The following is a 26,972-nucleotide window of genomic DNA, read 5'->3' on the forward strand; positions in this document are numbered from 1 at the left end:
AAAGTATGAAGTGGAGTTAGTTATTGAATCTTGTCTTGCTTGAGTTACTTCAAGTATAATGTCCGCCTTGCACTTGTGCTAGAGATAAAGATTAACACATTTAGAGACATAATCTATCACAAGTATCATTCTGAAACACCAATCTACCTACCCTGCCCACTTTAGTCCTAGCATTTTTTCTTCTTTATTTGGGTGCACTTAGACTAGCAAACCCTTACTAACTTTTCTTTTCTTTGCATAGTAAGCCTGCCTAAGTCTACACTTATTACTTCCAAGGGCTCAGATTTAACTGTTGATCTCCTTTTTATTTACTCTACCTATCTATTTATCTTCCAAGATTGAACAATTTGGTCAGATTTTATTCTATATCTCTAAAACAGGAAATTCAAATATAAACTAGCCAAGATTAAGCTGTTTGGCCATTCATCAATTGTGGCATAAATTAACAAGCTGCACACAATGCTTATTACAGAAAATGAAAAAAGTAGTGGCATTTTGGACTTGCACACTTTCCTGGTCTATTTTTGTTTGGGGTTCATTTCTTTCACTTTTTTGACCATTTTATTCTTTTTACCCTTTGATTTTTCTTTTAGGGTATACCCTCTTTACATTTTTTACATTTTTTGAAATTTTTGATAATATGGAAACCTTTGCAACAAGGAAAGGAATGAACATATTACAGAGCTCAACAATCAATCATAAAATATGACACCTATTGGTATAGGAGTATAACAGTGGCTCCACTTGGGGATGGCTTTCCCTGGTGGAAAGTCAAGAACAACAGGTCAGATGGCCTTCTGAATAACATTTACGGTGCTCTGAAATCTCCTTCGGTAGGTTGCTTTATTGTATGTATGACAATACACTTATGAAGCTTAGGGCCTTCTCTTCGGGCTTCAACTGCAGCAAGTTACTATCCAGTCCAAACTGTGACACTATTAAGGATATACTATGTATATGTTAGAGTCAGAATACATTAAAAAACTGGATCAAAGTAATGTTTTAGCATTCGACCATTCACTGGTCCTTCTTCTGTTTCTATACCATCTAGGCTCTTCAGAAAGTAAGTATTGTTCTCTTGCAATGCCTGTATGATAAATGGCCCTTTCCACAAGAAGTCAAACTTCCCATGTTTTCCTTTGTCTTCTCCCCTAGAATCCCACCTTAGAACTTTGTCTCCAAGGTAGAAGTCTTCTACTTTGGTCCTTTTATCAAATATTTTCTTGATTTTTTCTTGTAGCACTTGGGATCTTTGGTGCACTTCTTCTCTGGTCTACTGCAAATGGATGGTTTGATTTACTCTCCTTTGAATGTCATTGGGTTCCACCTGAGCTTCTTGCAGTAATTTCATTACAGGAACTCCTAAAGATGAAGGAAATACAACCTCCATGCCATAAACTAACTCATAAGGTATAGTTCCAATAGATCTCTTTGTAGTAAGTCTGTCTGCCCATAGTGCATTTATAAGTTTCTTGTGCCAGTTTTTCTTGTTCTCTTCCAACAATTTCTTAATAATATTAATCAGGCTTTTATTGGATGACTTAGCTAGACCATTACCTTGAGGGTAATAGGATGTGGAATGGCCTACAGTGATATGGTATTTGTTACAGAAATTTATCACTTTCTTGGACTTGAAAGTGGCAGCATTATCGATTGTGATCTTTTCAGGAAAGCCAAATCTAGACAGTGTGTTGGTTTCTAAGAATCCTATAATCACTGTATCATTGGCTTGTCTAGAAGGAATGGCTTCTATCCATTTGGTGAAATAGTCTGTGGCAGTGAGGATCCATTTATGTTGGCTAGAAGAGGGAGGATGGATTTCTCCAATGAAGTCCAAACCCCATTGTTGAAAGGGCTTTTCAGTGGAAATTGGTCTCAAGGGTAAGGGTAAAAGTTTTCTCTTGTCTTCAAAAATTTGACATTTATGGCAAGCAGTGACAAATATCTTTACATCAGCGAACAAGGTTGGCCAGCAAAATCCAGCCCTTAGGATTTTGTCTACAGTTGATTTCCAGTAAAGGTGTCCACCGCAGTCCCCCTGCATGAAATTCTTTGATAACCTTGTTAGCTTCTTCTTTTATTAAACAATTCAATAGAATACCTTCATTATTTTTCCAAAAGAGAGCATTATCTAAAATACAGAATTTTGAAGCTTTCATATTTAAAAACCTTTTCTTTGTTTTGGATAACCCTGGAGGAGCCTGCAGGTTTAATAATATATGAGTTATATTAGCATACCAAGGTGATTCTAAGAAGGCTTAGCTGATTTGTGAAGTCGCCATCTCCTGTTCATTATCCAGTTCATTAATATCCAGGGCTTGAAAGTTTGTTTCAGTCATGAGTTTAGGCAATCTCTGTCCTTTTATAAGCTTTGTAGGTTTTATTTCAATATCATACTCCAATATATTAGCTATCCATTTACCTCGTTTGCCTTCAATCCCATCCTGAGTTAGAATGTCTTTGACAACAACATTTGGTACATAGGCTATTACATGGGAGTACAATATATAGACTCTAAAGTCTTTAATAGCTTTCACAAGTGCAAAAGCCTGTTTTTCCATGATTTTGTAATTTAGAGGTGCATCTCTAAGTGCTTTACTAAAAAAGGCTATGGGTTTTTCACATCCTTGATCATCTTTTTGTAGTAAAATAGTTGCTATAGTGCGTTCTGATGCAAATGAAAAAATTATGAAGTCTCTATCGAACTTTGGACTTGTAAGGACTGGTGTTCTGGTCAAAGCCATTTTAATTTCTTCAAATGCTTGTTTGGCTTCTACTATCCATTTAACCTTTGAATCCTTTTTTAACATATTGTTCAGTAATATAATTAATTTAGCCAAATTAGATATGAATCTTCTTAAAAAGTTAATCTTTCCTAGGAAATCTTGAAGTTCTTTGACATTTCTGGGGTGGGGTATTGCAGAATAGCTTCTATTCTAGCAGGATCAATTCTGATGCCATCTTTGGAAATGATATGGCCTAACAGTTTTCCTTCCTATAGACCAAACAAGGACTTCTTAGGATTTAATGAAATACCATACTTTCTGCATTTTAAAAACACTTTCTTGAGATGATCTAAATGTTGTTGATCTAATTTAGAAAACACAGTGAGGTTATCTAGATATATAACCAGAAAATCGTGAATTTATTTTGCAAAAGCTATGTCCATTGCTCGTTGAAAGGTAGCCCCTGCATTTTTAAGTCCAAATGGCATTTTAACACATTTGAATGTACCCCATGGTGTTGTAAATGCAGTCTTTTCTTGGTCATCAGGATGAACCAGAATCTGATTATAACCTAAAAACCCATCCAAAAGTGAAATCCTAGAAGCACCTACTACCCTTTGTAAAATATGATCCATCTTAGGTAAAGGGTAATTGTCTTTCAAAGAAACCTTGTTTACATTTCTTAAGTCAACACATAATTTGATTTCTCCTGTTTTCTTCCTAGTAGGCACTAAATTAGACACCCACTTTGAAAATTTGATTGGAGCAATTATCCCTGCATCATGCATTTGTTTGATTTCTTTTTCAATTAAAGGAAGCAGTATAGGGTTAATCCTTCCGAGATTTTGTTTGAATGTTTTTTTATTTTCCTTGAGGGGTATTGTATGTTGAATTACAGAGGTTTCATAAGATTTCAGGTCTTCATATCTCCAAGCAAAAACATCCTAGAATTCTTTGATTTGGATAATTTTACCATTTTTAGATTTTCATCAGTTCCTATGTTATAGTCTTCAATGTCTTCTTTTAGAGGTTCCATCTGGGGTTTCTTTGGAATATCGTTGAAATTAAAGAGATCTTCCAAAGTAGTTAATCCTTTGGGCAAATCATTGTCTTTCAAATTGATAACTTCAGATTCTCCTTCAATAATCTCATCAATGTCTATTTCTTTAAGATCCTGTATTTCCTTTTTGGTAAATTTCATTGGATGAAGCATTTGAGTTGCATTTTCTGACTAAAATGTTTGTTTCTATCTGATTTGTTGGATCAAACTCACTAACTGTATCTAAATCTATGTTAGTGCTAGAAAACTCTTCTTCTGGGGTTAAAAAATTGTTGATCTGATTATCATTGTCAAACACTTTCCAGTTCTTTACATTATTAGGTATGGCTGGCCTATGTCTAATCTCAGCTGTGAATTGATGATTTGGTTCAAATGGTAATTTACAGGCACTGGCAAACATTATTAGGCTAAGAGCTTGCAAGTTGTGTTTTCTCGGGATTTTAGCAAGCTGAGTTTCTAGAAATGTATTGAGGATCTCTATAGTTGTTCCTCTCTACTCTCTTAATTTGGGATCATTTGTTACGAAATTCCCTTTTATCTGTTGAATGATTAAATTAGCATCTCCTAGGACTGACACTCTAGTTGCTCCCAATTTCTTGACCAGTTTAAGACCTAGCAATAGAACTTCATATTCAGCCATATTATTAGTGCATCTAAAGTTTAATCTGTAGGCATGGCCTTCAGCATGATTGTTTTCAAGATTGTGCACCCAGACTCCTGCTCCTGCTCCTAATTTGTTCACAGAACTGCCAAATTCTAAGTACCAAAGGATTTCATGTTCATAATTAGTATCTGGAGTTTCAGAGATCTGTTTAATAGGGAGATTTGGTTTTTTAGTTCCTTCTGGTTTATCTGATGTTTCATGATTTTCAGAAATTTCTTGGATTCGGACACTAGATTTTTCATTTGCTATTTCTTCTATTTTATCTGCTAAAACTTTTATTTCATATGGGGGATCAATTTTAGCATTGTAAAGGATAAAAGAATCCATATCTGAATGTACTGAGTAGATAGGGAAATTTTGAGGTTTCTCTTGACTACTTACTACATACTTCATTAAGGTTTCTCTGTATAGTTTCTTGGGTTGACCAAACACCGAAATAGTAGCGTAAGACATGTCTAACTGTAGAGATCATTGAAGCTTTACACCCCAAGATCTAGACAATAACATGCCATACTTTAGTGGAATATCGGCTACTACTATGTCCATTAAGATGGTTTTGGTAGGATATTGGACTAGTGATACACATAATTCTTTGATTAAACCTAAACATCTGAGCTGACTTGAACGAAAAGAGAAAAGGTCTTTATATGGCCTGGTGATGTCAAGGTCTAGCCTCTCCATTACAGATTTAGGCATTAAGTTATGGGAAGCACCAGAATCAAACATGCCATTATGAAGTATTTTATCATGTATGTTTAAACTTACATACAAAGGAGGAACTTCTCCCTCTACTATTTTTCCATTTACTCCAGGGCCAAAGATCAATTCAGGCTGGTCATCAAAAACGTTTATTGAATCTTCATTCACAGAAATTTTGAGTGATCTGCTAATTTGACTTCTGTAGACATCATGTCTAGCTAATTCTGATAATGGAACAGCTATCTTTAATTTTCCTATTTCTGTCTCAAGATTAAAAGGTTTTTCAGTCTGAGTTCTTGTATTTTAGACAGATGGATTTTCTGTGTTTCTCTCCTCTTCAGGAGTGGGATTTTGGGGTGAAGTTGTTTCCAAATCAAGTTCTAGAGGCTCTTCTACTTTTCCTTTAGAAGGAATAGAAGTGGAAGGTTGTCTGTTATTTGGTTGATTATCTGATACATCTTCAACAATTGGGTAATTAGGGTTAGGATCTGTTCTAGAAAGAATATGTACAGGGGGGGCACTAATCTTACCTTTGTTAGGCTGCTTGGTATCATTCTGTTTACTAGTTTCAAGGACATCTATTCTTCTGCTCCTCAGATTGTATTGTTTGTGGATTTCATAAATGGTTGTATCATATCCCTCCCTAAAGTCAAATGATTCACCTGATTGAGTTTGGAATTGTTTAAGAATGTGAGCTTCTTGATCCTCTTGGGTCAAGAAAACTTGTTGGTCATTGTTGAGTCCCATCAAATTAATTTCAGTGTCTTCTGTTGGTTCATCAAAGTTGAGGCTTTAGCATAATTTTCTTGAAATGGGGGCCTAATATTTTGGTCAGGCACTGTCTTTCCAGTGTTAGGGTTTTGGTTCTTCCTGAAATTTGGATTTCTCCCAGTATTGCTTGGTTGACCATCCCAAGGGGATTTTCTCTCGATTGTTTCTACTCTATCTCCAAGTCTATCCATTCCTTTAATAATAGCATCTAATTTCTGTTCAAAGGCAGAAGGTTCTTCTTTGAAAGGGGTCCTCCTTTCAGCTCTGGCCCTAGGTTGTTTAGAAATCAGGTTCGCCTCAACGTTGACAGCTATACTCAGCATCTCTTCTAAGTTTCGAGGAGCTCTTTCCCTAATTTGGTATGCCATATCAGAATCAAATGCATCAGGGAATTTGATCAAGGCCAAATCTGGAGGAGGCTTGAGATTTTGACGAATAGCATTGTAGACTGTCAGGCCAGGTAGTAACTCCGTTAGGCAAAAAAGATGATTCAATTTATTACATTAGGTAGCTATTGTTATATACAAGAATGTGACTGCTCAGTTCATCTTCTGATGACTGTTCACATTCCGGATTCACCCAACCACAGAGGATTAGGTGTCAACATTCCCCCCCTTAATCTGAAGGGATGTTGGTGAGTCCAAGCATCATTCTGAATCTGTCAAGCTTTTCTCTTCCAAGCGCTTTGGTGAAGATGTATGCAATTTGCTCATTTGTGGAACAATGACGGAGATGGATTGTTTTGGCCTCAACATGATGTCGGATCAGATGATATTTAGTATTGATGTGATTTGTACGATCATGGAACTTTGGGTTCTTGGCCAACTTTATTGCAGAGGTGTTGTCAATCATGAGTGGAGTTGATTGTACTTGTTTTACCTGCAAATCTTCAATAATTTTCCTGAGCCACACAATTTCTTTTGTTGCTTCAGCTGCTGCCACGTATTCTGCTTCTGTTGTGGAATCTACTGGAACTAATTGTTTGTGTGATCTCCAAGAGACAACTCCTGATCCAAGACTCATAGCATATCCTGAAGTAGATACCCCAATTTATTTGTCTCCATCGAAGTCTGAATCAGAGTATCCAATCAAGCTAAAGTCGTCCACCTATGTATACTTGATTCCAAGGTCTTGAGTTCCCTTCAAGTACCTTAGAACTCTTTTTGCAGCAGACCAATGTCCCTCACAAGGCTTTTGCATAAACCTGGAGAGGATTCCAACAACAAATGAAATGTCTGGTCTGGTAGTAGTGAGGTAGATGAGACTTCCTACAAGCTGTCTATACTTTGTTGCATCCTCAAATTCCTTTCCTTCAATAGATGTGAGCTTTAAGTTTTGTTCCATTGGAGTAGAAAGAGGATTGCACTCTGTCATGCCAAATCTGTTTAACAAATCTCCAATGTATTTCCTTTGAGAAAGAAATATGGATTTTGGATGTTGGGTTACTTCAATGCCAAGATAGTAATGAACATAGCCCAAATCAGTCATTTCAAAACTTTTCCCCAATTCCTTCTTTATGGATGCAATGTAGCTTTCATTGTTCCCTATCATTAAAAGATCATCTACAGATACCACAAGATATACAACTGTTTTGCCAACTTTCTTGACAAATAAAGTTGCATCATCAAGATCAAAATGATTGAAGTTGAGTTTTAGAAGATGCTCAGTTAGTTTTTCATACCAGGCTCGCGGTGCTTGTTTGAGGCCATACAAGGACTTCACAAGTTTGCATACTTTTTTTTCATGTCCTTTCACAGCAAATCCTTCAGGCTGGGACATAAAAACATTCTCTTTTAGGTCTCCATTCAAGAAGGCAGTTTTTACATCCATTTGATGGACTTTCCAACCGTTCTGAGCTGCTAGTGCAAAGAGTGTTTGTATGGTGGCCCATTTTGCTGTGGGGGCAAAAGTTTCCTCATAATCGATCCCTTCCTTCTGTGCAAAACCTTTTGCCACAAGCCTAGCTTTGTGCTTGTCAAGTGAGCCATCAGCTTTGTACTTGTTCTTGTAGACCCACTTGCAGCCAATTGGTTTGGTTCCAAATGGAGGATCAAACAGTTTCCAAGTGCCATTCTTTATGAGGGCATCATACTCCTTTTGCATTGCTTCTTTCCATTCATCATGAGAAGTTGCTTCTTTGAAGGAAGTTGGTTCAAAATCTGTAGACAAGTTCAATTCACAATCATAAGAAACATCCATATCAACTGGTGAATTAGAGTCATCTACATCACCTCCATTTTGTCGGTTTGAATTTCTGGTTCATGTTTTTCCAATTTCATCAGGATGAACACTTTCAAGTGTCTTTGTCAGCCACTTTGGGGGACCTTTCTGAGATGGTCTGGGCTGCTCTGTTGATTGAGTTGGGACTGAATCAAGATTGAGTCTCCCAATTCTATCAATTACATCACTTAAAGCATCATCCGTTGTTGGAATTTCATGCAGGGGAGATTGTTCTTCAGAAGAAGATTCCACATGTTGATCTAGTATAGGAATCCCCCCTTCAAGATGTGGAATCTGATTATCAAATTCTTGAAATGATTTCGTTTTTGCGAATCTATCCAAGCGATCAAGTTGCCGCTCAACAACATTGCCAGATTTGGATGATTCAAGAAAAATGACATCTCTAGATACAACAAACTTTTTATTTGCTTCATCATAGAGGCGGTATGCTTTAGAGGTGTTTGAATACCCCAGGAAGATACACTTACGACTTCTAGCACCAAGTTTGTTTCTATGTACCTTTGGTATCAAAGCATAACAGGTGGAACCAAAGATCGTGAGATGTTTTACCGAAGGAACATGTCCATACCACAATTCATAAGGAGTCTTGTTTCTTATAGCATTAGATGGACATCTATTCTTTATATATGCAGCACATAGCACAGCATCAGCCCAAAACATTATCTTTATATTTTTGAAGAAAAGCATGGATCGTACCATATTCAAGATTGTTCTATTCATTCTTTTAGCTACACCATTCTGTTGGGGATTATAAGGCACAGTTGTTTGATGTTTGATCCCATGTTGGCGAAGGTAGTTTTCAAATTCATTTGATGTATATTCTTTTCCATTATCAGTGAAAATAGACCCAATATGAGATTGTGCATCATTTTCAATCCATTTATGAAAATTCTTGAATGTTTGAAAAGCATCAGATTTGTTCTTCAATAAATAAACCCAACACATTCTGGTGTAGTCATCAATAAATGTCATGATATATTTATTTCCATTTGCAGAAGGAACAGGCATTGGACCACATAAATCTAAATGAATGAGTTCAATCTTCCTATGTGCTCTTGAATGTGAATCATGAAAATACTGTTTGCTATGCTTTCCTAGAATGCAAGCATCACATTGCTTATGTTTCCTAGGAATTGTAGGCAAACCAGCAACACCATTTTTCTTCAATAAGCGGAGACTGTCATAGTTTAAATGTCCAAATCTAGCATGCCATAATAAACTTGATGGAAGTGTACCTTCTTCATGATGATAAATATATGAGAAATGTTGTGCATGAGCAGAGGTTCCTTGCAGTTTGAGAAGACTTTCTTCTTCTATTCCCCTCATGACAAGTGAGTGGTCAGATGCTTTTCTTACCTCAAGCTTTCCATCAAACATATGAATGGAGTGACCTTGCTGGTGGATGTGGACCAAGGACAACAAGTTTCTCTTTAGCTGTGGGAGATATAGAACATGATCCAGAAGAAATTCTGGAAGACCAGGCAGTTTAAGCCTGATTGTGCCAAGCCCTGATGGCTTGATTTTTGACTGATCTGCAAAGTATACTGCTCCATCAACATTGTCAGTAAAATCTTCAAAAAAATCTTTTCTATGAGTCATGTGACAGGTTGCTCCTGAATCAAGCAACCAATCATTTTTCGAAGAAGCAAGTGAAGCATTAAACAAATCTTCATTTACTCCAATGTTACATTGTGCCTCAATATAGTGAGCAGATTCAGGTGCTTTACCTTTATCTGTATCATTAGTTTTACCTTTCTGTTGGTTTCTTTTCTGCTCAATTTTGTCCCATGGTATCTTGCATGTAGAGGCATCATGTGATCCATTTCTTTTGCAGAGAATGCAGTGTAGGTCTGCCTTTTCTCTTTGAGAATGTCTGCCCCCCCTGCCTCTGAAATATCTTCCTCTTCCTCTTCGTCCACCTCTTCCTCTTGTAGAATCTTGAGCAGGATGCTTTTCTTTATGGGAAAGGCACATAGTCTCTTCATAAGATTCAGGGGCTGTCTTCTTTCCAAAGGCTTTCTCTCTTTCAGAAAACTTTTTCACAAGAGATTCAAAGGTTATATCTTTAAGATTTCCATTTGCTTGTAAAGACTCAAGATAATTAGAGTAGGTAGGATAGAGTGCCTTGAGAAAAGCGATAAGAGGGATATCCAGCTCAACCTTAGTGGAATTGATATCATGCATTATAGACTTTACTTCAGATGCAAGAGCAAGAGGATCATTATTTTTCAATTCAAGAGTGAAGAGTTTAATCATGAGCTGAACAACTTCAAGTGCAGAATGTGAGTCATAGAGTTCTTTCAGCTTTTGTAAGGCTCCAAAACCGTTTCATATTCTCTAACCCCTGACACCTTTGTCCATAACGCGCTGCCTTTCCAGCGCTGCCTCAGATGCAAACTCACCTCTGTCCATAACGCGCTACCTTTCCAGTGCTGCCTCTGCTGCAAACTCACTATTGTAACATTGAATGATGGACATTATTGAATTTGGTACAGTAATCTTGGACAGTTTCTTGTGTGCCTCTTCTTAGGTTTTCATATTCTGATAAAATGTAGAGAGGATCTTTCTTCTATTCCCATATGTTCAAGAAGGTCTAATAAAGAGCTTGTGGGTCTTTGATACTGTTTGCAGGGAGGGCTCTAAACCATGTTCTAACATCTCCAGTTAAACTTTGAACAAATAATTTCATTCTAACATCATCAGCATCAACCTCGTATATTTCAAAATAGTCGATCATTTTCTTGGTATGTTGTTGAGCTGTGTAAGTGCCAGTACCTTCAAAAGAAGTGATTTTACTTTGATAGTCTTGGGGCATAGCCCGTGGATTGGCAGGTAAGTTTAGGGGAGTATATAGGTTTTCCATGGTTGCAAAAGTAGATGTAACAACTGGAGGAGTAGGGATAACAATGGGAATGTGTGTTGTAGATGGAAGAGTGGAAAGGGTAGTTTGAGGTGCTGATGGTGAACTTGGAGAAGCTGTAGTAATCATAGAAAGGTTTGGTGTTCTTTCAGAGGTAAGCTCAGATTGAATGGAGTTCTACAAATGTCTGTCAAGGTGTGAAGTAACAACTTCAATCTACAAATTTTCAATGAATATTGGATTTTGAACTATGTGGGTTAACCCAGATTCTGAAAAGGTCTCAAATAAAGAGTTTTCAAAATACTCATCAAAAGGTTCATCCTCAAGGTAGATCCACCTCACAGGACCAGATCTTGATCTGTATAGAGGCCAAGAACTAGCAGAATTTTCTTGGCTCTCTTGTCCTCTAAGAATCCTAGGGATCAGATTAGGATTTTCAAACATAGGTGGTGGATTTGGATCAGGATTTGATCTGGTGTAATGAATCCCTTCTGAAGCCAGGTTTCTAGGTGTGTTTTTGGTTTTTTCTTGAAATAGGTTTGACAATACAACTTTAACAGTCTCTTTAAGAGGTTTTAGATGTGGGAGTTTTGAACTTTCTTAAAGACTTATTTGAAAAGAGGAATTGATCAAGTATTTGAAACCAGATGTTCATTCCCTAAGCTAGACCAGAGATAGACTGCAGAAGCATTCATTTATTTCTCCAATTTCAAAGAAAAAGCATTTCAAAGGCTACCTGGCTAACTTCAGGCTCCGTCTGTAGCTTATGAAATAAAAAATATTAACAAACAATTATTCAGTTCCCCAGTGGAGTCGCCTTTGATGTTATCACTCAGGTTTTCCCAAAAGTTGTAAGAAAGGGAAAGGAGGATGAGGTAACCACAGAACAATCTTTTAGATACAGAATCTAGCCAATCTGTATCCAAAGAGGGCTCTCTCTTTATGATTTAGCTTTGCTTTTAAAGCTATTAGGCTAGTTATGATGTTCAAGGGTTTCGTTTGAGTTTGGGTGGTGAGACTCAATAGAGCAGAGAGGTAAAACAGAGTAGTTCAGTCCATTGGGCTAATGGAGTCAAAGAAGATGGCTTTCTAGATTTGGTTTCTTAACAGAGGATGGTTTCACAGAGCAAGGTAGTTAAACAAGGAACAAATAAAGACTTGAAACAGATGGAATGGGCTCAAATGGGTGAAGGGTAGTTGAGAATCCTTCAACCTATTTAAAGAGGGAAATTGGATGATTACTGATAAGGAGCAGTTAAGTATTCTTTAGCAAATAATAAACATGAAAGAATTAGGAAAAAGGAACAACTAAGATATCACTGCTTATCCTAATTCTGAAGAAAACACAGGAACAATAATGACTGAAAACAGAGTGAAATCAAGTATATTCTAAAATTAAATATTTTCTTTATCATTCAGAATGTGAAACAAAGATGATATAATAAACCAAGAAAACTTTAAAACATAAGATATAGAAATCTTATTGATCCAGTGGTTGATTTAGGAAGTCTGTGACAAGTCCTCTGCTTCAATTCTTCATCCAGTAAGCCATGCAATAGTTGATTCCAACAGCTCTTTATTCCAAAAATTCAATATTACAAAAAAGTCTAGGAATCCACCCTCAATACTCCATTTGAGGGGGTATTTATGCAGAAAATTATACAACAAATATCTCAGTGACATAATATCTAGAATGACTAAAAATAGCTTATAAGAAAATAGAAACAGCTAGCCTTGAAAATAGGGAAAAGATGAACTGATGTTTTGTTGGTCCTGTTTTTTGTTGAATGTGCTGGAGGCAGGCCCTGTGAGTTCGGCTTGCAGTTTCCTTCTTCAGTTACTCTGTTTTGGCTACCCTATTTTTACGGATACTCTTTAACTACTCTGATACTCTTCGACCTATTTTGACCTGTGTTTCACCTTTATTTAGTAAACAACTCCATCTGGTAAATAGCTCCATATGGTAAAATTCTTAGCCGAGAACCGAAATTGCAGGGTTTCATGGTAAGCTTGGTAAATACCTGCATAAAAGAATAAAACCATACAAATGCAGGTCGGCTGACAGGCTGCGAGCTCGTTGTTGTAGCTTTTTTGGTCGAGTGGCGTCGAGAAACTGGAACTGTGAACTTGATGTTGTTATTATGCCCAGAGCGCTATATACAGCATATAACACTGAAAAACATGTTTTTTCCCGTTTAATTTAACCAAACGAAGGTTGGCGGGATTTTTTTGATTTGATAGGTGGATGACGTAAGCAGTACCGGACGACTTGGTGAGTGACGTGGTGGATGACATCAGCAGAAGATGGATGACGTGGCGGGTGACATGGCAGATGATGTGGCAGGTGACATCAGTGGATGACGTCAGCAGTACTAAACCTGACATCAGCGGAGGGCGGTAAGCAGTTTACCCCGCACCGCTTTTGGGGCTGAGTGGTTTCGGGCCGGGAGGGAACGATCATACTGGCAGCGCCATGCGTGGCAGGAGTACGAGGGAAAAACCACCGGCAGATCACGAGTTAAAGCGCGGTGATGAAGGGGGTCGTGATATTGATGCAGACCGTTGGATGGGTAGGCGGAGATCGGACGGATAACGGGTGTTGGAGATGGCGAGGAGTTAATTTACGGGCCTGGTGTATTTATAATTGTTTTAATCATTTCGGGCACATTTTGATTGGTCGGGGATGGTTATTATTTAACCCAAATGGTTAATTAATCCCATGGTGCGCGGGGAGGGTTCTAACTAAATTTCAAATAAATTTATCAATCCCTGTTAAACTATAACTATGGTCGTATTCGACTGGGGGCGGGGATAAATAATATTTGGGGTTTGTTTTAATATAATTATATAATACGGGACGGGTAATGAGGCGCGAGTTTATATAATAATGTTAAAAAATTAATATGAAACATAACGAAAAGCACCAAGTTTAAAAATAGTTTATATATATTTAAACTTAGGCTTTGAAGGGGAAAAAGGGGGTTTGTATGAGAAAGGTGGCCATTTTCCTAAGTAAAATGGGGTTTTACTTAGGCAATCATTATGAAATGGAATGAGTGCTTTTATGAGTGATATTAAGAACAAATCTTAATACTTTGGGAAAATTAGTGAAATATTTAGGGAAAAGTATGAAGGGGAGTTAGTTATTGAATATTGTCTTGCTTGAGCTGCTTCAAGTATAATGTCCGCCTTGCACTTGTGCTAGAGATAAATATTAACACATTTAGAGACATAATCTATCACAAGTATCATTCTGCAACACCAATCTACCTACCCTGCCCACTTTAGTCCTAACATTTTTTCTTCTTTATTTTGGTGCACTTAGACTGGCAAACCCTTACTAACTTTTCTTTTCTTTACATAGTAAGCCTACCTAAGTCTGCACTTATTACTTCCGAGGGCTCAAATTTAACTATTGAGCTCCTTTTTATTTACTCTACCTATCTACTTATCTGCCAAGATTGAACAGTTTGGTCAGATTTTATTCTCTATCTCTAAAACAGGAAATTCAAATATGAACTAGCCAAGATTAAGTTGTTTGGCCATTCATCAATTGTGGCATAAATTAACAAGCTACACATAATGCTTATTACAGCAAATGAAAAAAGTAGTGGCATTTTGGACTTGCACACTTTCCTGGTCTATTTTTGTTTGGGGTTCATTTCTTTCACTTTTTTGACCATTTTATTCTTTTTACCCTTTGATTTTTCTTTTAGGGTATACCCTCTTTACATTTTTTACATTTTTTGAAATTTTTGATAATATGGAAACCTTTGCAACAAGGAAAGGAATGAACATATTACAGAGCTCAACAATTCAATCATGAAATATGACACCTATTGGTATAGGAGTATAACAAAACGCATACTCTTTGACCCTGTAACCTTTGACTCTGATGCTCGTTTACCTCGTTGACTGTGTGTTTGACCTTTAACTATGTTCTGCTATAGTAAGTTAGTCAAATTTTCCCATTCTTCATCTGTTGGTAACCAGATACTCAAAATTCTTCGGTAAGTTTCATCTTCCTTAGTGTATTTGGCAAATGAAGGCTTATTTACAAATAGATGTTTTACCTCATGCTAGAGGTAAAATAGATTTTCAAAAGCACTGTATAGTACCTTTCCTGTTGGTATTCCTAAAACCTATGAAGTAGTCACTTGTTGCCTTGCTACATCCCTAAGTTTGTCATTGTATTCTCTTTGTTCCATAAGTTTATCATGAATGACTAAGGGATGAGGTAATCCCTTTTCCTTTAGCTTATCAAACTTAGCCATGAACCTCGGCTACTTGCATTTCCTTTCTCTTTTCCTCTAACTTATGCATAAGCTCCCTCTTGGTGAGGACTTTCTTTACCTCCAAAATAGTAGCAGTCTTGTCTTCAATTTCCAGTTCCTGTAGTTGGTACTTGTTCTTTGAATTTAAGAACTGGATGAGCCTGGAAGCATCTCTAGGCTCGTTGCCTAATTCTATCTTCACTTTCTCAATAGCCTCTATCATTAATCTTATGAGATCAATTTTCTCGAGTATAACCTATATGAATGGCCAAATATCATTGACAGAGTCAATGATATTGGCCCACAGTTTTTCCTTGGCTTCTCCAAGAGGCTCCTTTAGTGTCAAGTCTCTTTCCATTAACTTGAGCTTTTCCTTTATCCTTACAGCCTTCTGTTCCTCCTCTTTCTACATAATCTTGGCAAGCTTATAGTCTGTTTCTAAGCTTTCCACCTTCTCCTTTAGCTTGTTTATCTCACTTGTTTGAAATGACATTTCTTTCCATGGCATGAACATGCTTGGCTACTTCATCTATTGTTGTACCTGCTTCTGTTATAGAAGCTACTGATGTAGATGCTGCAGTGGTGATGGGCAAGGCAATGCCTATAGGAGTTTTTGGAGCCAATGTAGCTACCAATGTAGATGGTACTGTGGCAGTCACTATAGGGATTACAGTTGCTAGTGTGGTCCCTACTTCACCTTGCTTCAATGGGATTAAGGCATCCAATTCCTTCTCCGTGCTCCTCAACTGATCATTCAGTTTAAGGACTAAATCCATTAAGTCCTCATGCTGAGTTTGAGACTGTAAGACCTCCTGTGTTTGTGGATTATGCAAGGAGGGTATCTTTAGTTGCTTCTTCAATGAAGCAATGTCCTTGTTATTCTCTTTTATTAACTCCTTTGTTTCTTTGATATCTTTGGGATCATGTCCCATTTCTACGATCAAATCTTCCAAAGACGTGATTCTATTATCCTTGGCTTGTGATGAAGCCTGTTCAACTTGATACTAAGCTGAGATGTTGTTCAGGGAACTTTGCAATTGATGAACAACTATGGACTTCCCTATCAAGGTGGACTAGATCATTTCTCCAGCCTACTTGTGAAACTCTATTTTGGTCCACAGGATGAATATCCCTGGCCAACACCTCAAAATCAACTTTCTTGTAGTCAGTGGGTGCCCTTGGTTGTTGCACAGTTGGTTGAATGAAGGACACTTGAATCTTCTCCTCTTTGATGTCAAAGGCTAACATCAATCTATTTTGACTTGGAGTAGAAAGTTTGAAAAGCTGAGCATATGTCTCAAATTTCAACCTTTCATTCCTCATTTTTATCTCTTTGAATCTACCTTTGATACTTTTATCCTGGTCTGCTGGCCTAGTGAAAGACAAGGCCTCTACACTCATCTGTCTCTATATCATCTGGTTTCCTGAGGATGATGGGGGCTATGTTTCCTCTGAAGGAGCAGTACCTTTACTCCTTTCTTGCTTAGAATCAGTTACTTCAACTGAGCCATCGGTGTCTTCCTATTCTGGCATAGGATGGAGTCTAGGCCTTTTGCTTTGGCCTCTTTCATATTGAACATTGAAGGCTTGTGTCCCTAAACTTGATCCTTCCACCCTACCCCTTTTGGGATTTTTCTCCTCATTCAGAGGTGTCTGCATGATAGGGGGAGTGCTCATTGTCCCTTCCTGAGGTGGTATCTGTAGAAATGAATTTTCATCAAGTCTATTTTCCAAATCTAATAATGTGTTTTCCACAGCAACTTCGGTATTGTCCCTGTCCTCTAAAGTGTTTTCCACCGATTGCAATTGGTTGGCATACTTTTCTATCTCAGGGATGCGGTGATGGATATAGGGATCCATCTTGTTTTTTTGCCTTCTTTTTGAGATGAAATCCAAGGGATCATATCTCCATATGAAGCTTTGTTTTAATTTTAATCTCTAAAGGATCAGGTCTGCCTCCTTTCCAGCTTCTCTGCTATTACAAATAAAAGGACCCAATTGGTATATGATCTTGAGCTGGGCTTTCTTCTTGGCTTTGAAAATTTTTACCTCATTTGAATTTATTATCTAACTGTATTACTCCAGGGAAAATAATCTCATTGGGAGGTATTTAGGTAGTTTCTATGGGGCAAGATGGCACCCATAAATCCTGTTTTCAGTGTGGTTTTGGTACAAGTACCAATCTCCCACCTAATTATTGATGTTTAAATGAAGGACTCTCCTGATCTCAGGACTGATTCTTCGAGGAGGGGTTCCACTGAGCATGGCCATCACAGGGTGGACAAAGGAATATATGAATTCATTGTATGAATAGGGTGAGGAATATTGATGAATCAATGGGGTCTAGAAGATGACTGATCATGGTTGGCCATTGGTGTCCAACTTTTGCAAGGTAAGTGGGAATTTATCTGCTTGGAAGTAGAGGAACATGTGGTATAGTACTGAGGAGTACTTGAAAACCCTTTCATTTCCCAATCTTATGAACTTCTCATGCATTCTGTCAGCTATGAATGTGGCAAAGCCATAAATGGTTGTAGGAGGTTGTCCTGAGGTATAGATGGACATGAAAGCCAGGATGATTTCATCAATGTACTCACATGTGGAGTAACTCAAAATACAAGATATCATGGATACAATATTTCGGTCCCAAGGAGAAAATATAGTTGCTACATATGGAGGGGGGTCTTTGGGGGTATACTTCTCTTCTATGATGAAGGTTTGGATCAATTGGGCTAATATTGCAGAGCTGAGTTTTGGATATAAGTCCAACAGGTCTCCAATTGAGAGGGGAGTTAGGTTTGGCCTTGGTTGGAGTTGCAGCATCTCATTGATGGACTCAGGAATGATGGTGAAAAGGACTTTCTGGTCATGAGACATGATGGTTCTGTGACTGGGGACGTAGCGAGCATAACACATATGTACAATTTCAAGAAAAATGTGGACTTGCGGGAACTGGTACTTGGGCAAATTTGACTCCCAAAGGCCAATTTCATCAGCATGGTTCAGGAACTTGTCCCTACTTTGGCAATGTATTTTGAGCAAGAGCTCTATGTCAAAGTTGTCTTTTATCTGGAAATATCTATCAGCTAAGGGAAGGTGGTCTAGGTCCAAATGGGGCGTGGAGATGGGTCTCACGTTCAATGCAGTAGAGGAAGCCATAATTTGGTTCTTGTGGATTCAAATTAGGCTTTCTCAAGGTTGAATTGGGGTTTTCAGAGGTAGTTTGGCAGTTTCGGGGTTTGAGTATTCAGCAATGTGCAATATGGAGTCTATTAGAGTAATTTCAATTAAGTTTTATGTTTAAAAAAATACTCAATGACTGGTCTAACTTGAAATTGACAGGGCACTTGGTGAATTCAAGTTTAAATACCTGAAACTGAGGCAAATTGACTATGAACAGGGTAACTGGTAGCTACAATTGGTCGAAGGGTGCTTATGGCGGCTACATGGTTGATAGGGTGATCTGTGGCATTCTCTGGAGTGAAATTTTCATGTGGGTTGACGACTTCGATGTTTTGCAGGTGTCGTGCATGCATCGAGAAGCTTGTAGGCGAAAATTTAGTGAAAAAGACATAATTTTTGGGGCTTTTTGGTTTTTATATGGAAAAAATTCTTTTTGGTGCGTACGGGTCAATAGCGACTGATTTGTCACATAGCGGGGAGGCGGTAAGTAGTTAATTTTCACTTCTTATGGGCGTCGAGTGGTTTTTGGGAGGGGTTTCCCGATTCCACTCAGTGACTGACATGTCGCCGGGGTGGTCTTGTGGAAAACAACTTTTTAAATGTGTATCGTCTGACGGATGATCCCTCTCGAAATGGTTTCTGGGGTGTTGGATCTAGGCCTTCAGATCAGACGGTGGTCAGGGCATGATTGCGTGCGGAGGTTAATGGGGGGCCTGGCAGGCACTTTAAATATTGCGGTATCGGTATTAACGGTGGATTAAGGAAGGATTAGGCCATTGGGGTTATTAGCAGAGGGCTTAATCATGGTTTTTCCTAACTTAATCGCAGATCAATTAGTTAGTGGTTTTTTTTCAGGTTTGATGTATCTTATAGTTTATATTTAAACTAGGGTATAAGGATAAGTTTATATAGGAAATTAATATATACAAGAAAAGGGTTATTTAATGGGAATTAATATATAATAGTTAGAAGTTAATATGAAAAACATCGGGAATGAATAGTGCTAAGCATAATGTATTTTCTGTGATTTATTTGTTTTTCGCATAGATGCATTATAACTTAGGCTAAAGTATTTTTGTGGGTTTTTTATATGAAAGGGGAATTTACATGGGGGTGATTACTTTCCCTAGGCAAATAATGTTTTAACCTTAGGAAAAAGGGTTTTATTAGGGAAATGAATGAAATGAAGGGGGGATGAAGTTTTATGAGGGGAATTTGGTACTTGGTATCTATAAGTCATTGAGTCGAGGGTCCGATCCCTCCAGAAGTCAGAGAAATGCTCTGAGCCCCTTTGACTTAGAGTTTTTTAGTACTTAGAACTTTATTATGGGAAATTAGTTAAGTAAAATAGGTAAAATGAATGGGGGAAGTTAATCAATTGACCTTGAAATCCATCTTCATGCTTGATTGACCATTTACATTTGAAATCTATGATGAGAGATGATAACTGTGATTTTTTCCCTATCATCATATTTCTACAACCTTTCTTCTACTTACCCATCTACTTGTCCTACCATTTTTTTCTTCACTTTATTAGGGTGCATTTAGACTAGAAAACCCTTATTAAAACATTTTCTTTTCTTTTCACAAAGAAAACTATCTAATTCTATCACTATATCATCCAACGGCTCAGATTAAACTGATGAGCTCCTTTTATTTTACTCTACCTAATCTAATGATCTACCAAGATTAAACATTTTGGTCATATTTTATCCTCTAACTATCAACATGAAATTTAAAGCATGACATAATCAAGATTAAATAGTTTGATTACCCAGGATTGTGGCATGAATCACAAGCTGCACACAATCATTATTTTGTATAAAGTAATTCGTAGTGGCATTTAGACTTTCCCACTTTCATGGTCTCTTTTTGTTTTTTGGGGTTCATATTTAAAAAAAAAAAAAAAATTGACCTTTTTCTTTATTCTTTTTGTCCTTTAATTTTTATTTTAGGACATACCCTCTTTTCATTTTTTATTTTTCAATATGGAAAACATTTACAGAAGGAAAAGGTATGTACATATTACCAGGCTTAACCTTAGCCATTCAAAATTATGACTCCTATTGTTATAGGAACCTAACAGTGGCTCCACTTGTGGATGACATTTCCTTGTGAAATGTAAAGAATTTTGAGATCAATAGCCTTGGAATTTTGAGTTCAGTTACCTTGTGATTTGTCACCTTTCAACCTGCTTTATTCATACTTATGATAATAAATCCTTAAAAGCTTAGGGCCTTCTCTCCGAGCTTCAACTCTAAGGTTTACCATCTAATCCAAACTAGACTTTTTCAAAACAAAATATATAGACATGGGAAAAAACAGTTAGTAACTAGGTTCTATGTAATGTTTGAGCATTCGACCATTCACTGGTCCTCCTCCTTCTTCAGTACCATCTAGTCCTTTAAGGAAGAAACCGTTGTTCCCTCTGTAAGCATAAATGATATAGGGGTCCTTCCATAGGAAACCAAGTTTCCTATGCTTACCCTTATCTTCCCTTCTCGAGTCCAACTTGAGCACTTTATCACCTAAGTAGAAATCATCTGCCTTGGTCTTTCTATCAAAAGCCTTTTTGATCTTTTCCTGCACAACTTGAGATTTGATGTAGACCTCTTCTCTGGTTTTTTGGAGATGAATAGTCCAGTTAATTCTCCTCTGGATATCATTTGGTTTAGATTGAAGTTCTTGGAGCATCTTCGTCACGGGTACTCCCAAAAAGGATGGAAAAACAACTTCCATGACATAAACTCGCTGATAGGGAGATGTACCAATTGAATTCTTGGTAGTCAGTCTATCAGCCCATAAGGCTTTAACTAACTTCTTGTTCCATGTTTTCTTATTATCTTCCAGTAACTTCTTAATAATGTTCACCAGCTTTTGTTTGAAGATTCTGCGAGCCCATTTCCTTGAGGGTAGTAGGTTGTAGAATGACCTAGGGTGATGTGATACTTATTGCAAAATTCTATCATTTGTTTGGATTTAAAAGCTGCTACATTATCAGTAATGAGCTTGGTTGGGCATCCAAATCTAGACAAAATGTTGGCTTCAAGGAAGTTAATGATAACAGTATCTGTCGCTTGCCTTGAAGGTATGGCCTCTATCATTTTGTGAAATAGTTGTGGCTGTGAGGATCCACTTGTGTTGGGCAAAGGAGGGCGGGTGAATTTCACCAATGAAGTATAAACCCCATTGTTGAAAAGGTACTTTAGCAGTGATTGGTTTAAGGGGTAATGGTAGAAGTTTTCCTTTCCCTTCAAAAATTTGACACTTGTGACAAGAGGTCACAGATCTCTTGACATCAAAGAATACAGTTGGCCAGTAGAAACCTGCCCTTAAGATTTTATCTGCAGTGGTTCTCCAATAGAGGTGCCCACGACAGTCACCTGCATGAAATTCTTGTAGAACTTTTTCAACCTCATCTTTTATCAAACAGTTAAGGAGAATTCCTTCATGATATTTCGAAAACAAAGCATTATCAAGTATACAAAATTTCAAGGATTCCATTTTTAAAAACCTACCTTTGGTTCTAGATAATCCAGGAGGAGCTTGTAAGTTTTGTAAAATGTAGATGATATCAGCATACCATGGTGATTCACCAAAGGCTTGAATGATCAGTGGAGTCGCCATCTCCTCTCCTTCATCTAGTGCAGCAATAACGCTTATGTCTAAGGCCTCACAATTCGACTCCACCATAAGTTTGGCTAAGCCTTGGCCCTTGATTAACTTTGTGGGTTTGATCTCTATGTCATACTCTAATATAGTAGCAATCCATTTTCCCCTTTTCCCATTAGGACCTTCCTCAGTCAGGATGTCTTTGACTACAGAATTGGGAACATAGGCTACTATATGAGAATACAAAATATATACCCTAAAATATTTGATAGCTTTGACTAAAGCCAATGCTTGTTTCTCCATTATGTTGTATTTTAAGGCAGCATCTCTTAAGGCTTTGCTAAAGAAAGATATGGGCTATTCATATCCTTGGTCATTTTTTTGCAGTAAAACTGCAGCTATTGTACGCGCAGAAGCAAAGGAAAACAAAATGAAATCCCAATCAAATTTGGGACTAACCAATACCGGGGATTTTTTCAAGGCTAGCTTGATATCTTCAAATGATTTCTTGGCTTCGAAAGTCCAACTTAAGGTCGAATATTTTTTCAACATGTTATTTAGTGCTCTAATTAACTCTGCTAGGTTAGAAATAAATCTTCTAAGGAAGTTAATCTTTCCTAAAAAGGCTTGTAGTTCTCTGATATTCCTAGGGTGTTGTATCAACAAGATAGCTTCAATTCTTGCAGGATCTATTCTTATGCCATCTTTAGAAATGATATACCCTAACAATTTCCCTTCTTCCAATCCAAATACTGATTTCTTAGGGTTCAAGGAGATGCCATACTTTATGCATTTTATGAAGACCTACCTTAGATGATCTAGATGTTGACTGTCTGATTTTGAGAAAACAGTAATATCATCAAGATATATCACAAGGAAATCATGGATTTCTTTGGCAAAGGCTATATCCATAGCCCTCTAGAAAGTGGCCCTTGCATTCATTAGCCCGAAAGGCATTTTGACATACATAAAGGTTCCCCAAGGAGTGTTAAAAGCAGTCTTGGGTTAGTTGTCAGGGTGAACCAAAATTTGATTATAACCAGAAAACCCATCTAGTAATGAGATTCTGGTTGACCCAAATACCCTTTGTAAGATGTGGTCCATTTTGGCAAGAGGGTAATTGTCTTTAAGTGATGCTTTATTCAGGTTTCTGAGATCTACATAGATTCTGATCTCACCATTTTTCTTCCTAGTTGGGACCAAGTTTGAGACCCATTCAAAAAACCTTATTGGTGCAATTATCTTGGCATCATACATTCTCTTAATTTATTTTTCTATTGAAGGTAATAAGACAAGATTAATTCTCCTAATATTTTGTTTGAAAGGTTTTTGATTCTCTTTGAGAAGAATTATGTGTTGGATGATGTTGGTGTCATAGGATTTAAGGTCCTCATAGCTCCAAGCAAAGACATCCTGAAATTCTTTCAATAACTCAATGTATTTCACCTTTTCTATTGAAGGGAGTGACTTTGACAGTTTGATTAGCTTGGGATGGTCTTTAGTGCCTATGTTACACTCTTCAATATCATATTTTAATGGTTCCATTTTAGGCTTCCTAGGAACATCATTTGAATCGAATAAGTCTTCCAAAGGGGTTAAACCTTTTGGTAAGAAATTATCCTTGAGATTAATTACTTTGCTTTCTTCATTAATTGTTTCGTCAATATCAACTTGTTCTAGGTTGTCTATATCTTACCTTGTGAATTTAGTGGGATTAAAGCTATCTACTTCATTACCTTCTAGCTCACTTATTGTTACTTCATCCCTAGAGTTAAGATCTATGGATGTATCAGTGTCTATGTTACTATGTGCAAATTCTTCTTCTAAAGTTAAGAAGTTGTTTATCTATCTATCATTTGAAAATACTTGCCAGTTTTGCACATTATCTGGGATTGAAGGTCTATGCCTTACCTCAGTAGTGTACTGATGGTTAGGTTGGAAGGGTAGCCTACAGGTACTGGCAAACATTGCTAAACTATGGGCTTGCATATTGTGTTTCCTACGGACTACTACAAGCTGTGTTTCTAGAAAAGTATCGAGTATCTCTACAATGGTTCCTCTATAATAACCTAATCTAGTGTCTTTAGTCATATATACACCCTTAATCTGATTTACAACTAGCTCTGAGTCTCCTATGACTGAAACTCTTTGAGCACCTAAATTCCTAACTACCTTGAGACCTAGAATCAAAGCCTCATACTCGGCCATATTATTGGTACATCTAAAATTTAACCTATAGGCATGGCCCTCTGAGTGATTGTTTTCTAAATTATAAATCCATACTCCTGCTCCTACTCCTAACTTATTTACAGAGCCATCAAATTCTAAATGCCATAAGATTTCATGTACATAGTTCTCATCATCAGTATCCCATTTATTTTTATTTCTAGCAACCTGATTACTTTCTTCATTGCACAATTCTGAAGTTTCTTTAGATTCATTAGCAGTGGAAATTGTAATTCTTTTGGTTCTACAAAAACATTGTTAGGAGTTTTGTTTGGTGTTTGATCAGTGTTGAACATAATAAAAGAGACTACATCTAAATGCATGGAGTAGATGGGATATTTTTGAGGTCTATCTTGGTTTCTTACCATGTATTTCATGAAAGTTTCTCTGTACAGCTTCTTGGGTTGTCAAACACAGATATTGTGGCATATGACATATCCAGTTGGAGGGATCCTTGAAGCTTGGCTCCCCAAGATCTGGATAACAACATGCCATATTTTGGTGGATGTCAGCCATTACAATGTCCATGAGGATGCTCTTGGCAGGATATTGGACTAAAATAATACACAAATCTTTGATTAACCCTAGACATTCTACTTGACTTGAATCAAAGGAGAACAAGTCTTTGTAGGGTCTAGTAATGTCTAGTTTCAATTTTTTCATTACTAATTTTGGCATTAGGTTGTGAGAAGCCCCAAAATCTAACATGGCATTGTATAGTATTTTGTCATGAATATTAAGGCTAATGGAAAAAGGTGGAACTCCTTATTTCGGTTTTCCATTAACATCTGGTCCAAATATTAATTCTGGTTTATCATCAAACAAGTTAATTGAGTCTTTGTTTTCAGTAATGTTCAGGGTCTCATTTACCTGTGATTTGTAAGTTTCGTTTTTAACTAGTTCAGCAAAGGGACTAAGATTTTTAGCTTGGATATCTCTGCTCGCAAATTGAATGATGAGGAAAGGTTGTAGACCTTTGAAACAAGGTTTTGAGTGGAATTATCTTCCTTTTTCTTACTTGGGATTTCCTTATGGGGAATTTCAGGTCTGGCATTATAGGTCTTTTTCTCTGGTTCTTTAAGTGGAACTGATGTGGATGGTTGCTCAACAGAGAGTTGGTTGGAAGTTATTTGTTCAATGATGGGACTAGGGGGATTTTGGTTTGGTCTAGGGAGGATTTGAAGTACCTCCGAAATAGGAACTTTATTTGTTATTTTGGGTTGATTTGCCATTGATTTCTTAGTTTGGTTAGGAGGATCATCATTCTTTTTACTTCTCAAGTTATATTGTTTGTGCACTTCGAATATGGCAGAGTCATATCCCTATTTATAGTCAAATGACTGTCCAGACTAGGTTTGAAGCTGCTGTAACATATGCAATTCTTCCTTGCCGTGGGAGAGGAATACAGGGTTTTTATCATCTAATCCCATTAGATTGATTTGGGTATCTTATTTTGGATCATCAGGATTAGATGATTCTGCATAGTTTTCTTCAAAAGGGGGCCTAATGTTTTGATCAGGTCCATTCTTTCCTGTGTTTTGGTTTTGATTTTGGTTTTTTCCTGAAATTAGCATTCATAACTAGGGGTGCTTGTTGATTATCCCGTGTTTTGCTATCTAGGTTTTCAAGTCTATCCATGATTCTTTCTACAGTTTTTGCCAAAAGATTTACTTTACCATCAGAAGTTGAAGCTTCATTAGCAAATCCTACTCTCCTTTCTAACTTTACTCGGGCTTTTTTGGCTAAAAGATTAGCCTCTACTTTTACTGCATTGGTTTGGCTTTGCTCTAGGGTTGCAAACTCTATTTCCCTAAGTTGGTATGCCATGTCTAGATGAAAACCATCAGGGAACTTCATCATTGCAAGATCAAGAGGAGGCTTAAGTTTGGTCGAGATAGCATTGTAAGTGCAATTAAACCTGGTGCAGTAGTCTTGAACTGATTTTTTAGGACCTCTCCTAATATTCTCATACTCATAAAGTATCTACAATGGGTTTTTCTTCCTCTCATATCTCTCAATGAACATCCTATGAAAGTTTGTCATATCGGCAATACTACCAACAGCTAAGTTTCTAAACCAGGTTCTAACTTCCACAGCTAATGTTTGGGCAAAAATCCTCATTCTTACATATGCATCATTTATCTCATGTAACTCAAAATAATCGTTCATTTTGTTAACATGTTGCTGAGCAATGTATAGGCATGTAGCATCAAATAGTTGAATTTTGCTTTGATAATCCTAAGGCAAGTCATGTAATTGACCAGGTAACACCAAAGGGGCATATCTATTGGTCATGGCTAAAGCCTTGGCTTGGCTCAGGGATAAGGGAAGATTAGTTTGAGTTGAGGTGGAGATGGATGAGCTAGCAGTGCTTACAGTTGAAAATGGAAGATTGCCAATCGAAACTGGAGTATTAACAATGGAGTTTGGAATATTATTAGCTGAAGTTGGAATATCTACAAATGAAACTAAAATATTAATAATGGATGAAGGGGTTTCTATAACGGAACTTGGGATTAAAGGGACAGTTATGTGTATAGGGGAGATGGAGGTATCTATAAGTGAACTAGAAGGGCTGAGGGGTGAAGTGGGAGTGTTTATAGGTGGAAATAGGATTCTAGGTTGTATAGGGAGCTACGGAATGAATGGGCCAATG

This window comes from Pinus tabuliformis, chromosome 7, assembly GCF_031772625.1.
Source record: "Pinus tabuliformis cultivar Carrire ecotype Pingquan chromosome 7, CPIR1, whole genome shotgun sequence".
Taxonomy (NCBI): domain Eukaryota; kingdom Viridiplantae; phylum Streptophyta; class Pinopsida; order Pinales; family Pinaceae; genus Pinus; species Pinus tabuliformis.